At 42.3% G+C, this 13,378-nt stretch overlaps 1 protein-coding gene across 1 annotated transcript in view; it reads left to right on the plus strand.

Moving 5' to 3' along the window:
• Positions 1 to 10,197: 10,197 nt before the first annotated feature.
• The window catches only part of SNRK (SNF related kinase), a 35,664-nt gene continuing 32,483 nt past the window's right edge, over positions 10,198 to 13,378 (plus strand). The window contains exon 1 of the mRNA XM_089532866.1: positions 10,198 to 10,623. The gene's annotated coding sequence lies outside the window, so the exon portion shown is untranslated. The remainder of the gene's footprint in view (positions 10,624 to 13,378) is intronic.

Below are 13,378 nucleotides of genomic sequence, written 5' to 3' on the forward strand. Positions count from 1 at the left end.
TGAATTTATCCATCTCTGCTAGTTCAAATGCTAGTTTAAAAAAAATCAATGGCTTTCTATCCTATTCAGAAACAAATGTTTGAAATTTTGTGGATTCTTATCAGAACTGGGAGCAATACCTTTAAAAAGCAATTTGTAATGTTTTCACAGTCTCTTTTTAAAGGTAATGTCTTCACCCTGGTAAGAATTCACATTTCAAACATTTATTTCAGAATCAGATAGAAAGCTATTGATTTTTTTTAATGGAACGTGGATGAAGGCAAAAATGATAGAGCTGTCTGTCTACTTCTAAATGAAGAGTGGGTATAAATACTCTAAATAAATGAAATAAATAAATTGAAGTATGAAGAGAAGAATAGAAGCACAGTATGAACCCTATGCATGAAAGCTTTATTACCAATTTACCACATCACATTTTGAAACATGGTTTTTCCTTTCCAAGTGAGCTCACCTTACTGAGAACATAACCATAATTGTTATTATTTACTACTACTACAACTACAACTACAGGCTTAGATACCCTAAAGGCACCAGATCCCATCTGATCTTGGAAGCTAAGCAGGCTTGGTTAGTATGTACATAGATTGGGAGACAGCCAAGGAATATCAGCTGGTGTAGACTGTATTTGCAAGGAAGACAATGGCAAACCACCTCTGAGTATTCCTCTGAGAGTCCAGCAACTTGAAGGCACACTACTACTACTACCATCGCCACTAATACTATGCCTAGAATATTACAAAGCAAGCAAGAATTCAGTTATACATACTAGGCACAGGCTTCTCTCGAATTGTCAAGGTCAAAAGCACTGTGGGAGAAAATTCTGTTTTTCCTTCAGGTTTATTCTGAGTAAATGTGCCTATAAGCTAGCAACTTTGTAAACCAAACATCTTGCTGGCGAGAACAAGTGCATTCCACTGTCATCCCACATAACCTTGCCTCATTCATAATTGCAAGCAAGTAGGACACTGCAGGGCAATATTTAAATTTCAAAAGATAACATGAATTAAAATATTAAAAACCCAAACTGCCAGATTTGCATTTCCAAAGTTGCTCAGTTCTGTTTTTGTTTCATAAATTAATTCTTCACTTATTAACCCCAACAGATTCAAAACAAAACAATTCTAGATGGCATTTTTTTGCTAGTACTGTGTATGTGACTTCAAGTTGCCTGTCAGCCTATGGTGACTCCATTAATTTCACAGGATTTTCTTAGGCAAGAAATACTTAGAGGAGGTTTTGCCAGTCCCTTCCTTTAAAATATAGCCCACTGCACCTGGTAATCATTGGCAGTTTGTCATCCAAGTACTAACCAGGACTGACCCTGCTTAGCATCCAAGATCAGATAGGAACTTTAAGGTATTTAGGCATCCTTTGCTGTACTATAGTGCCCTAAATACAGATGTGCTCCAAAATCTAGGCCTGTTACCTCAAATCTTTTATCCAAGAAAAAGCTTCTGTTTAAATCAGTGGCATTCACTGTTGAGACATGAATGACAGAGATTCAGCTGGAGCAAGTCGTGCCTCATCTTGTTACATTTTACCCTACACTATGTTTAATTAAAGTTTCTCCTTAGTCCACAGAAGAAAATGAGGCTGTGAAATAGTCCATGTATGGCGGAGCATGTCCCTGAGCTACTTTATTAACTAACACGTGCTCATTTATGACTAAAAATAAGTACTAATATAAGTGAGGTTTAGATATTTGCTTTATGCCGTCTAATTTTCTTCTTCATTTATAGAGAAGAACTGGGCAGGAGCTGCTACCTCTGGGTATGATAACCATCTTTAAATATCTGAAGGGCTGTCATGTGGAAGATGGAGCAGGCTTGTTTTCTGCTGCTCGAGTATATAGGAGTTGAACCAGTGGGCTAAAATTACAAGAGATCCCAGCTAAACTTTAGGAAGAACATCCCGAGGGTAATAGTTGTTCAGTAACTAAATAGATTGTTTTGGAAAATGAGTGGATTCTCTTTCACTGGAGGTTCTTAAACAGAGTTTGGATGGTCACCTCTTAGGGAAGCTTAAGTTATGATTCCTGTATTGGCAGGGGTTGGAATAAATGATCCTTGGAATGCCTTCCAATTCTACAATTCTACCTTTCCTTCTGAGTGTCAGCCTTGCTTTCACCTTCATTGCTCCATGACTGTTTAAGGGTCAGAATTTGGAAGAGCAAGGATAGAGAATGTATGGCCCTCCAGATGTTTTGGTTCTTCCTTCCTGTTGGCTAGACTGGTTATGACCTCTGGAGGATTCAATCCAACAGCATCTGGAGAACCATATATTCTCTATTTTTATCTCACAACTTGACCCCCCCCCCCCTAATTTTCTTGGAGTTGCATCTGTGTGTGTGCATTTCACAGCACCTTTTCGAAGTTGGGGGATTTCTGACTTCAAAAATTGGCCAGTTGAGTGAGGCTTCAACCTGGGATGCATCTAGGCGGTAGCACCCCAGCTAGATTGGTGGCAATTTAGGTATGATAACATCCGGGGGCATCCCGGATCCAGAATTGAAGTCAAAAATGGTAAGCCAGCTTATTTGCCCAAGCAATAAACTACCTAGCCTCTGCTTCTTTCTTGTAGGACTCAGAAGACTGCATCCTCAGGCCATCGCTTATCCACCCTTTTCCTTTACCCCTGTTTTAGTGTAGCATATCTCTGTGATGATTTTAGTGAGGTTTAAGCCACACATACACACCCAGCCCTTCTTTAAAACTTTGGTTAATGTGTCTCTGCTCCCTCAGTTCTCACCCAGCTGCACTTTCACATGGTGTTGACAGTTTCACACGGAGTTGCTCATCTCTGTCTGTATTGTTATTGTTATTTTGTGCATTCAACGTGACTGTCATGGGGTTTTCATGGCAATTGGCAACATATATTTAGAGGAGGTTTTTCTATCACGTTCCTCTAAAGCTGAGAGAGTATGACTTGTCCAAGGTTATCTAAGGGATGTCTATGGCTGAATGAGGATTTGAAACATCATCTCCCAGAGTCCTAGTCCAACACTCAAACCACTACACCACCCTGGTGCATTTCTGTATGTAAGCCCGCATTTAAAATTTCTGGTGGTCTTTGCCCATTTCCTCAGTGTGTGATGCATTGGGAATTACATCTGCAGATTGAGCCTGACTAGAGCATAGAGAGAAATGCTGTCAGTGAAATAAATATGCTGATTGCTGTTTTCTGCAATCAGTGAAAAGCTCAGCCATTTCCTTATTCAGGTCCTAGATATTGGGGGCACTTTCCCAGATGAAAGGTCACAGGTTCACCCAACACAGACAATTACCTTTTATAATAATGTTCCTTCCAGCATTCAGATAATATCTCTCCTGCCTGCACTAGCAAAACAGTCCAGGGGGAAAAGGGAGATAGACAGACTCACAGTGGTATGGAACGTTATTATATAAGATAAGTTAACACCTTGAATTGAGCCCAGAAGGCAAGAGGGAGCTGGTGCAATGGCGGAAGCAGAAGCTAATTAAGATTGGCCCCCAGCTCATTATAGGTCTTATTATTACCAGTCTTCCAGACCTGACTGCTAGGCCCTCCAGCTATTTCTGGACATTTAAAAAACATGGTGATGCGGGGGGGGGGGGAGTCTAAGGAGCTTAACTTTCCTGTACACCACCAGTTCTCATTTACTAGTTTTCACATTTGAAGTATACCTTTCCTTCATGGAAATCAGGGCTCAGGATATGAGTCTCCCCTGCCCCAGTTTATTGCCATAACAATCGTGGGAGCTCACCATGTTAATCTGATACAGCTAAGTCTTGTGGCACTTTCAAGACTAGTAACTTTTTATTTAGCATACCTTCTATGAGTCTATGATGATCTTTTCATGGAGAGCAACCTATTTAATCAGATGCATGGAATACAGTCAGCCCCCCACATTTGCAGATTTGACTTTTGCAGATTTGATCATTCACTTATTTGATTAACATGTTCTCTCTAGGAATCTCTAGGTCCTCCGCCGTGATTCTATGGTCAGTTTCTGCCAAATGTTGCACTGGAGGACCTAGAGATTCCTAGTGAGAATACTGTACTTCTCTGGGCATTTGAAGGTCTGCCAGTGCAATTCTATGGTCATCCTCCAGCAGATGTTGATAACAGAGTTGCCCTGGAGGACTTAGACATTCCTTGAGAGATGTGGTCTCAGGTAAAAATATTAGTGTTTTTTATGTGCTGTTTTCCTCCTTCCACGGGGGTCCTGTGCCCCTAACCCTAGCAAATGTGAAGGGCCCACAGCATTATATGAATTCACAGATTATTACTGGTATATACTGTATGTATACCTAGGTGGATGGGTGAATGGGCATAGGATTGCAATTTCTAGGTCACACTCCAGGAAATTACATGCAAAAAAGTACAGATGCTGATCATCACCTTTACAGGGGGCATTCAAACAGTAGTTGGGTGATATCACCGATTGTCTTACACTGATTACCATATATACTCAAGTAGAAGTCGACTTCATGTATGAGCTGAAGGGGCCAAAAATTTTGACTAAAATTTATAGACTTATGCAATAGTATATACAGTAGCTGATCAGCACATGTAACATCATAGAAAGTCAAGTCTGCTGTTCAAGCCACAAGGGATAGAACTGAACTTAACAAATTCTTGTAGATAGGGAAATAATTGTAATCAATGTGAAGGGAAGTGCAAAAAGTACATTGTTCATTATCTTATCAGTGGTGATTAACAAATAATAGTTAGATAGTAACATAACACACCCATTGTTTCATTGGTTGGTTGATTAATATATGTAGTATGATAGGAAAATACTTTCTCTTTAATCATGCCGAGCTGAAACTTTGTTGATTAAGAGATTATTAAGGCCTGTTACAGACAGCCAAAATAAAGCTGCTTCGAGTCACAGTAGAGATATGGTGTTTCAATGATGCATGCGTCCTAAGAGTTCAGAAGTTGCACCAAAGCCACACTCCAGCCCTAAGGACTGGAGCGTGGCTTTGGTGTGGCTTCTGGACTCTTAGGACGCATGCATCATTAAAACACCATACCTCCACTGTGACTCGAAGCAGCTTTATTTTGGCTGTCTGTAACAGGCCTAAGTCTTCATATTGGTTCAGCTGCTTGTTTTTTAAATTCCTTTGCTCAAGAATGCCCACCATTAGGTGGGTGGCATAGTGAAATGTGCCCCATTGCCTTTTTAATATCATTGGTTCTGATGTGAGATTTTTCTCTTTCAAATAGATGTGGTTCTGTTTCTTCTCTGCAGAATGGAACAGGCCATTGATTTTTGTGGGTTTTTCAGGCTATGTGGCCATGTTCTAGAAGAGTTTATTCCTGACGTTTCGCCAGCATCTGTGGCTGGCATCTTTCTTTGAACCCACAAAATTCTATGAAAGCCTTCGACTTCACATAACAGGCCATTGTTGGCAAAGGATGGCATGTGTATGCATCCCTGATATTATGGATGAGACCTGAATAGCTTTAAAGAGCAGACAGTGGAGATTTAATTGGCATCTATGGCTCTCTATTCAGAAGGTTAAAATAATCTAAAAAAAAAAAAATCATCCAGGTTTCTCCAAAATCCTCTTCATTGTGCCATGGCGGTTCTAGCTATCCTGCTAGTGAAAAAGCTTAAAATTATGATATTTTTATGTATATTAAATAAAGGATTTTGAAACCTTTCTACGTTGTTATTGAGAACTACATGCCGTGCTTTATGCTGAATGCACTGGTGAGCACATCTTTTCCATCAGTCCACACAAATCCATCCGCAGCTCCTTCCAGCCTCTCCTAAGGAAATGTCTGGATCGTGGTATAGATGCTTCCACAGTCTTGAATTGTCATTCTTTGCTCATCCACTTTTATGGGTCATCTTTATAAACCCTTCGAACTGGTCTCCTTTCCCCTCCCCACCCTTTTTCTTTTGTTTCCTTTGGAAGCTACCCCTAAACACCTGACCTTTGGAGGGAGGGAGAATGAATCTTCAGTACAAATTACTATACTGCAGGTGTAGTTTCAATTTGTTCTTCCCCGTTATTAATCTTCTTTGCCACACTACCACTTTTCTGAGAAGCATCATTTTAGCTTCTCAGCATTTTTTAAAAAATGTATACAGGTTTGCCTACTTTTAAAAAAGTATTGAAATATATGTACATAATCTAAAAAGTATGTGGGTGCAAATTTAAAACATTTTTTAAAAACAGCAGGGCATTAAAACAGTGTATTGAAGTGTCTTGTACTCACGTGTGAGAACATTATAACCCTAATATGGGTATTTAAACTCGCTAGCTGTCATTATATCATGCAAAACAAAAACACTATACCATTTGAAATGTAAAAATTGCTACAATTCTCCCATGGGATATAATGAACTTCCAGGATTCCCCCTTTCCTACTTTGATCTTATAGCTGTAACCTTTCACCATCTTTGGTTTCTGGATTTTTGGACTTCAGTTCCCAGAAGCTTGAGTCAGCATAGCCTATGGTCAGGCAATCTGGGAGCTGAAGTCTAAATATCTGGATTATTACCCTTCCATACATGAGTTCTGCCTGCCTCCATTATCTGTAGCAGAGCCCTGTCACATACTGGCTGAATATATAGATGGTGCAAGTATATGCATGGCACTGGTGTCATTTGCACTTTTGTTATATCAACTGTCAGAAGATCTTTAAGTATCTCCAAGCCAGAGCAAGTCATTATCATCTATCTGTATTGTATTACAGTATCCATAGTTCTACCATTGCCTATGCTGCATGGGACAGATAAAAGATGTAATCCAAAAACATCCACTGGGCAAGAAATTACTTACTTCTTCCCAAATATGTTACAGGAGGGGGATGCAACTGTAAACTGGTTTGGGAAACAAACTAGGTTACAAAGCATAATAGAAATACAAGAAAATAATTTTGCTGGGCTTAAAAATGGCAGTAAAATAGCCATCAAGAGCCAGTGTGGTGTAGTAGTTTGAGCATTGGACTAAGACCTTGAATCCTGGCTCGGCCATGAGAACCCACTGGGTAACTTTGGGCAAGTTACTCTCTCAGCCTCAGAGGATGGCAAAGGCAAACCTCCTCTGAGGAAGCTTGCCAAGAAAATCCCATGACCCTTAGGGTCACTATAAGTTGGAACGACTTGAAGGCACACAACAACAAAATAGTAATCTCCTGTCACTCTGTATTAACTAATCCAGGTCACTCTACACATTGGCCTAAATTCAGTTACTCATCACAACTAAAATAGTTGTATAGAATCAATTATTCAATGGTAAATCAACACGTATATACATCCCATTGACTTAATGGGTCTACTCTAGTTTGGGCTGCCTGTTGACTTTATGGTTTTATAGACTAACTGATGAAAATGTAGAATCTAGGCTTTGCTGATAATCCTTGCAGGAGTGGAAAAATCCATTCTCCCACCATTGTTTTGTTTATGTACTGTGACTCATGAAATATTTTGGACATAACAAAACCTTGTTCAATGATACTGAGAATGTCCCCATAGCTCTCATTACAAGATGTAATGGGTACATGTTTGAATTATGACTACGCACACACATTCCCACTCACCCCCCCCCCCCAATTGGCTCACTGGGGCTGCATCCGCACTGCAGAAATAGTCCAGTTTGACACCACTTTAACTGCCATGGCTCAATGCTACAGAATTCTGGGAACTGTAGCTTTTGTGAGACATTGAGCCTTCTCTGTCAGAAACCTCTGGTGCCACAACAAACTACTATTCCCAGGATTCCATAGCACTGAGCCACGGCGATTAATGTGGCGTCAAACTGGACTATTTTTGCAGTGCGGACACGGCTTGGGTGATCGTGAGGCAGCAGCCACAATCCGTCAGCCTAATCTATCTCACAGGACTGTTGTGTGAGGAATAAGCATGCAAACTGGAAGGGCGAAACCCTCCAATGATGCCTTGAGCTCCTGGGAAGAAGTGTATGTAGGGTTGCCATAAGCCGGCTGGAGGCGGGACAATCCCGGGTTTTGACCACTAGGGGGCGTCCCTGCACGGTTTCCTCCTTGTCCCGGGTGGACGAGGTTTGCCTTTGCTGGCCCTTGCAGAGCCTCGCACATGGCTAATGAGGAGGACTTCCTCTTCCTGAGTCTGGGGCTGAACAGCCCGCCCCTTCTCCAGGCCTGAGCCTATGAGGGCTGGCAGGGGGCGGGGCTGTTCCAGCCCGAGTCTGCCCCCATTGGCCAGCCAGACTCAGGAGGAGGAGCTCCTCCTCTGTTGGGCTGGGCTGCAGCCAGAGGGGAAAGGAAAGGGCCATTTCCTTTGCCCCTTTTTGGTGCCAGGGAGGAGGAGGAGGATGAAGAGGAGGAGGAGGAGGAGGCAGTACTGTATGTATTTTTTAAGCTGTATTTTTTGAACTGCATTTTTAAAGTGCATTTCTAAGCTGTATTTTTTAAACTGTATTATTAAAGTGCATTTTAAAGTGCCTTTTCTGTGTATTTTTGATGCTTTTAATGCTAACATTTCTCCCTTGCTTCGACAATGATAGTGTGGTGATGATGTGATATGAGTCAGCTTCTGAAGTTGAGAGAGTGTCACCTTCCAAAGTGTGGTTTTGGTGTATTTTTTTGTGCTTTTAATGCTAACAAGTCTCCCTTGTTGTGACAATGATGGTGATGATTATGATGATGGTGATATTGATATCAGCAAGCCTCTCAGGCATGGCCAATGTTAGCTGCTCTGATTTTTACAAACTCATGTGCAGTGAAAAAAAATCAAAGTCCCTTGACTAAGTAGACACTTCTGAGAAGTAGAGTTGGTGCAAGAAACCTGAAACGGCAAATCCACTTCTTGTGAAACCACCTTGACATGTTCAATATGCATAGCCATGTTAAACCATGCTAAGTGTTAAACTCAAGGGGTTTGATTATGGAATAAGCCTCTGAACTATGCAAGAGGCCATGTTAAGTAAAGCCACGGGAAGTGCCCAAATGTGCTGTTACGTGTGGAATGGAGGGGAATGGAGGGGGGTGGTTTGGGCAGAAAAGGAAGTCCATTTTTGCCATCTGTCTAGGAATAATGCCCAAATGTACTCCATTTTGATCATGCCTAAGAAACATGCATTTATATTAACATTTTTTTTTAAAAGCATCAATTTTTTTGCATGTCCTCCATTTTTATAAAATGTGTCCTACATTTGAAATCGTTGTCCTACATTTGTCCCGGTTTGGAGGTCCTGACTTATGGCAACCCTAAGTGTATGCATACATTTTATTTTGTCATTTTATTTGCTTATATTTGATACAAAAGAAAAGAATACAAAATATTGTATTTGATATAAAAGAAGGCCAGCGTGGTGTGGCAGTCTGTGTGTTGGGGGCCAGGATTCGAGTCCGCGCTCAGTCACATACTCTTGGCCTCAGAGGAAAGCAAAGTCACACTCTCTCAGCCTCAGAGGAAAGCAAAGGCTACCAGACCTCCTCTGAACAAATCCTGTGATAGGGTTGCTGTAAGTCACAAAAGGCATGTGACAACACATTATGGTTGTTGTCTATATGCCTCATTTGTAGGCACACAGCCACAACAATAGGAGAAATCCATTTTAAGCTAAGTCACAGTAGGTGCTTTAAGTCTTGGAGTCCATCCACACTGTAGAAATAATCCATTTTGAGGGTGCTTTAACTACCACATATTCATGTGTATGTATTTGTGTGTGTGTGTGTGTGTGTGTGTGTGTATACATATTTGTATGTGCATGTTTGTGTCTATATTTGTGAGTGTACAATTTGTGTATATATACATATTTGTTTATATTTGTGTGTATACACATTTGTGTATATATACATATTTGTGTGTTTATATTTGTGCATATACATTTGTGTATATGTACACATTTGTGTATATGTACACATTTGTGTGTATATTGGAGCTGTGCCACTTAAAGCGGTCTCAAAACGGATTATTTGTACAGTGTGGACGTAGCCTTGCTTTTTACTGTTAACATTCACTGTGTTTGGTGTACAGTAGGAGAAAACCCCACAAGAGGAGCCCTGCCTCCCCTCAGGGGCCTCAGCAGCCCCTCTTTGGCAGCCAAACTGTGACTGAGGCAGAAGCAAAGCCGGGCCGGAGAAGCCTGATTGGCCAGCGCTGGGCAGAGGCCACGCCTCCCACGCGCACGCGCACTCTGATCCCCTTTCTCTCTTTCGAGGCCCCGCCCTTAAGCCCTGCGCTTCCTCTTCCCAGTTGCGAGAGAGAGAGAGAGAGAGACAGAAGCGCTGCTGCTGTTGTTGTCAGCCGGGGGGAAAGAAAGCGAGTGAGTCCGTTGGCCGCGCATGCGCAGAGACAAAGAGAGAGAGAGACACACACACAGAGCCTCGGAACGAGAAGGGAAAGCGGCGCGCGCGCACACCGGGAACGTCAGCCAGGATCCTTCTTCTTTTTTCATCCCTATTGTGGTTATTATTATTATTTTTTAATTGTTGGTTGCCGTCGCCGCCGCCTCCTTTTTCTAACCCTCTCCGTCCGAGGAGGAAGGAGCAGGAGCAGGAGCAGGCCACTCTGCGGCTCCCTCTCGAAGGAGGAGGAGGAGGAGGAGAAGCTGCTGCCGCCGCTGCTGCTGCTGTTCCCAGCGCTACCGCCGTCCATGCAGAGAGAGGCGGCAAGGGAGAAGGCGAGGGCCGGCGCTGGGAGTAAGTGACCCCCGGAGGGAGGCCTGGCAGGGCAGGTGGCGCTTGGGAAGGGAAAGGAAGAAGGGGAGGCATCTCGGGCAAAGAGGGGAAGGGGCTCCCGGTGGCAGCCTCCCCAAGGCCCTCAGCGCCAGGAAGGAGCTCCATTCTCTCGCTCGCTCGCTCGCTCTGTCAACCTCCCCATCTCTCGCTTTCTCTCAACACACACACACACACACTTATATATACGCACACATATATGTGTATATGTGTGTGTGTGTGTGCATATATATATATATATATATACACACACACACACAAAGATACACAGATAAATACACACACACACACAGACACACAAGTACACACACAAATATTATACATACACACACAAATATATACACACAAACATTATACACACAAATACAAATATATATACATATATACACAGATGTGTACACACAGAAATACACACACACACACGCACGAATATATACACACAAATATTATACATAAATGTGTACATACATACACACACACAGATATATATACAAATATATACCCAGGAATATTATACATAAATGTGTATGTACACACACACACACATACACACACACACACACACACACACAAATATATATATATATAGGAATATTATACATTAATTTGTACACACAAATATATACAGAGAGGGAGAGATACAAATACATACACACAAATATGCACAAATATATACACAGGAATATTATACACAAATGTGTACACACACAGGTATACACACACACATGTATATATTTACAAATATATATATACACACACATATATATACACAAATATATACACACAAATATTATACACGCAAATATATGTGCAAAATGTTATACACAAATATGGACACACACAATACACTCACACACCCATATATGCATAAATATATACACACAAATATATACACACACACACCCCTCTCGCTGCCTGTTTGGGATGGATGTGAGCAGGCAGGGCTGTGTGTGTGTGAGGGAGAGTGAATGGTGGGTGTTGTGTGTCTGTGTGAATCCAAGGGCCCCAGGCAGGGCATGCATGCGGTGAGTGGTGGGATGCAGTTGGGGATTGGTGTCACATTGATGAGAGAGAGAGAGAGAGAGCACAAGGGAGTGCATATTTGTTTCTACACACAAACCACCACCTCCTTCATCATCACAGTCGCATGGATGTCTTTGAGTGGTGCCCAAACACCCTCCTTTCCCTGGAACCGTCCTGGAATTCCAAAACGTCCTCCATTTTGAGCATAATGAAGAAGCCACAGATTCATCTTTATGTGAGCGCCTTTAGCTTTTGTTTTGGACCCGTCCCACACTGTTCTTGAGCATCCTCCATTTAGTGGAGCCTTGTCCTCCTTTGCAGGTTAAGACTTGCCACTTGTGGTGTCTTGTCCTCCTTTATGGTTAGGACTTGTCACCCTGGTCCTCCATTTTGTGGTGCACCTTTGTAGTTAGGACTTGTCACCCTGGCCCTCCATTCTGTGGTGTCTTGTCCTCCTTTGCAGTTAAGGCTTGACATTCTGGTCCTCCATTTTGTGATGCCTTGTCCTCCTTTACAATTAGGGCTTGCCACTCTTGTCCTCCCTTTTGTGGTACACCTTTGCAGTTAAGACTTGACATTCTGGTCCTCTGTTTTGTGATGCCCTGTCCTCCTTTGCAGTCAGGACTTGCCACCTTGGTCCTTCATTTCGTGGTACCTGGTCCTTCTTTGCATTTGGGACTTGACACCCTGATCCTCCATTCTGTGGTTGTGAGGACGTCTGTTCCCCCTAGCCTTCCATCTCTGGTGCTGCCCTTTCCCCTTCCTCTTCTTCTCCACCTGCCCTCTCAGTTCCCTGCAGTCTGAGGCATCCATTTCCTTGATCCCCCCCCAATCTACCCTTCCAAGGGCTGTGTGTATTTTCATGGGTCTGAAGGGGTGACTGAGAAGTTCATGGACCCTTCCTGCAGATCTCTTTTAGGGGGATGACAGTGCATCTTATTTCTGCAAACCGGATCCAGAGACAACAGGTTAGTCCAGAGTGAGCTTAGCCTCCTTTTCTTTCCTCCTTCTGGTGGTGCAGAATGAATCTGCCGCAAAGAATCCGTGGAAGTGTTTACATAGGGATGTCATGCCATTATTGCACCCATGATCTGTTTGGCAAGCGACAGCCCTTCTTCGGTCTGTGCTCTATTTGCCAGCTTTTGAAACTGGCACCAAACCTGTGGAGCAATTATCATTATTATTATTATTTTGTTAACAACTCCCACCCTGTTAGCATTAAGGAAGGAATTCAGTAGAAAGACATCGGAGTAGATGGGTGAGTGGTTATAGCACTGGTTTACAGGAAAGCAACATTGGTCCAAAACACACTGCAGAAATAATCCAGTTTGAGACCGCTTTAACTGCCCTGGCTCAATGTGAGGGGATTCTGGGAACTGTAGTTTTGTGAGACATCTAGCCTTCTTGGTCAGAGAGCTCTGGTGCCACAATAAACTGCGATTTCCAGGATTCCCTAACATTGAGCCAGGGCAGTTAAAGCAGTCTCAAACTGGATTATTTCTGCAGTGTGTTTTGGACTACTGACTACAATGTCAGCATGGTTTGGTTCCTTTATCATTATATTCAGTATCGTGAATAATTCCTTTTCCCTTGAGTAGGTCCTGAAATAAACCATGTAGCTTATATTTTCAGGCATACTCCTATATATATCCTTTCAGAGATTGGCATTGTTTCACATTTACTGCATAAGCAGCTA

The sequence above is a fragment of the Sceloporus occidentalis genome, unplaced genomic scaffold, assembly GCF_023333645.1.
Source record: "Sceloporus occidentalis isolate IW3139 unplaced genomic scaffold, rSceOcc1.0.p SCAF_7, whole genome shotgun sequence".
In the NCBI taxonomy this organism is placed as follows: Eukaryota; Metazoa; Chordata; class Lepidosauria; order Squamata; family Phrynosomatidae; genus Sceloporus; species Sceloporus occidentalis.